The 2,526-nt window shown below is 39.9% G+C and overlaps 1 non-coding gene across 1 annotated transcript; it reads right to left on the bottom strand.

The window, feature by feature from the left end:
* Positions 1 to 714: 714 nt before the first annotated feature.
* Positions 715 to 879, bottom strand: LOC138752049 (U1 spliceosomal RNA). Its single transcript, XR_011350340.1, has one exon. It is a non-coding gene; the product is annotated as a U1 spliceosomal RNA (small nuclear RNA).
* Positions 880 to 2,526: the final 1,647 nt, after the last annotated feature.

Genomic DNA, 2,526 nt, shown 5'->3' with positions numbered 1-2,526 from the left:
AGTCCCTCTCCAATTCTGTGGGGGTGGGAGTGAGAGACTGGGGGTCCGCCTTAATCCAGCCAGGAAAAGCCAAGGAAAAAAAAGAAAAATCACCCCGACCTCTGACTGCTGGGCTTGAACCTTGATGAAGGGCTCAAGCCTGAAATGTTGGTGATGTTTCTTTACCTTTGCTACATAAAAGCACTGTTTGACCTGCTGAGTTTCTCCAGCATTTGTGTGTTTTTTTTCCACAGTAAATGTTAGGACACTAAGAAGTGCAGAGGAGCAAAGAGATCAGGAATACAGATACATTGTTCCCTAAACATGGCATCGCAGTGAACAGGGTTGTAAAGAAAGCTTTTGTCATCTTAGTCTTTATAAATCAAAGTATTGGTTATAGGAGTTGGATATTATGTTAAAGTTGTTTAAGACATTGGTGAGGCCAAATTTGGAATATTGTGTGCAGTTCTGTTCACCAACTACAGGAAGGATATCAATACGATTGAAAGAATGCAGAGAAGATTTACTAGGATGTTGCCAGGTTTTCAGTTGAGTTACAGGGAAAGATTAAACAGGTTAGAACTTTATTTGCTTGAGGGGAAAAAGAATGAGGAGAGATTTGATAGAGGCTTACAAGATTATGAGAGGTATGCGAGTAGGCTTTTTCCACTGGAGATAAATACAAGAGTTTATAGTTTTAAGCTGAAAGGGGAAAGGTTAGGGGGAATTTTTTTTATAAGCAGAGTGCGAATGCAGTCTCCCCACTACTACAAATTTTTTAGTTGAGTATCCCGCATTTTGGGACATCACAGGCGTCAGCACACCTGAAGTACAATAGGTTAGCCTTGTCCTGGGCGATTGGCCATCCTGACCACCAATTCTTCCTTGCCAGTTATGTATAGGGGAACATTAGGAAAAGTTTCTTCACTCAGTGTGTGTTGGGAGTTTTAAGAATAAATTGGATAGATACATGGATGGGAGAGCTCTGGAAGGTTATAGAATGGGAGCAAGTAAATGGGACTAGCGGAATAATGGTCAACACTGATTAGAAGGGCCAAATTACCTGTTTTTTGTATGTCATGGAATTATCAAAACATAAGAACATAAATACAAGCAGGAATGTTATCTGGCCCCTCAAGTCTGCTCTGCCATTTAATATGATCATGGCTGAACTGATGATAGGCTCATCTCCGTCTACATGCCTTTTCCCCATATCCTTTAATTCCTCTACGATGGAGAAATCTATCCAACCTTAAATATATTTAATTAGGTCACCTCCACTATTTCCATGAGCCTCAAATTCCAGATTCCCTACCCTCTGGGGTAGTTCCTCCTCAATTCTGTCCTAAATTTACTACCCTGCATCTTGAGGCTATGTCCCCTGGTTCTGGTCTCCCCTATGGAAGGAAACAACTTACCTACCTCAACCTTGTCTATGCATTTCACAATCTTATAGATTTACATTAGATCCCCTCTCATTCTTCTAAATTCCACTCACATTGAACCTTAAGCAATCCCTTACCAAAATCACAGAACACTTATTGCATAAGTGTTGGAAGGGCAGTTTGAAAACAACTGATCTTGAGGAATCTTACCCACAACAACAGTGTGGCCTGGAGAAGGAACAATGAGGAGGGAAGGGGATAGAGAAGGGAGGAAGGGAAAAAAAGAGAAGGAGGGAAAAGAAAAAGGAAATAAGTTAAATTGGGAAGTAGATGAAAGAAGGGAAGGTGAAAAAGGATCAGTGAAAGCAAGGAAAATAATAATTAGGAGGGAGGATGGCACAAATTGAGAGCAAAAAATGGTATTACTTATTATAAACATCTGATATATGTGTGGCTTTAGCGCACATCTGCTGTACAATTGAAGACATGAATGAACTAGTTGCACATGTTCCAGAAGCTCTTTGTGTTTCTTCACATTTCTTCTTCTTCTGTACATTAGGAAAATATGTACAAACATTACAAACTGATGATAAGAAATTAAACGAATCATGCCATTATACATCATGAAAACAAGTCTTTCAGCCTGACGTCCATGCGAACCACATTTCCCTGCATTTGGCCTATATTCCTCTAACCTTTCCTATCCATGTGCCTGTCCAAATGACTACTAAAAATAATTGCATCTACTAACACCTCTGGCACCTATTGCATATATAACCACACCCTTCGTGAAAGATTTGCTCCTCATTTCCCCTTTAAATCTTTACACTCTCAACTTTCACCTATACCTTCAGTTTTAGACTCCACTACCCCAGGAAAAGAAGTGACTATCTACCCCCCTCATAATTTTATAGACCTCAGTCTCCTAATCTCCACGGAAAATAGTCCCCGAATATCAAATCGCTCCTGATAATCCAAACACCTAGTCCAAGCAGCATACTTCTGAACTTTTACTACATCCTTTCCAACAATCACAGTCTTTCTTGAGTCTGGCAAGCAGAACTATAAATAATATTCCAACTGCAGCCTAAATGACTAACAGTACAATCATGACATCCCAACTCCTCTGCACAATTCCTTTTACTGCATTTATCTGTGTTGC

The sequence above is a fragment of the Narcine bancroftii genome, chromosome 1, assembly GCF_036971445.1.
Source record: "Narcine bancroftii isolate sNarBan1 chromosome 1, sNarBan1.hap1, whole genome shotgun sequence".
NCBI classification, from domain to species: Eukaryota; Metazoa; Chordata; class Chondrichthyes; order Torpediniformes; family Narcinidae; genus Narcine; species Narcine bancroftii.
This window is presented reverse-complemented; position numbering and strand designations above follow the sequence as displayed.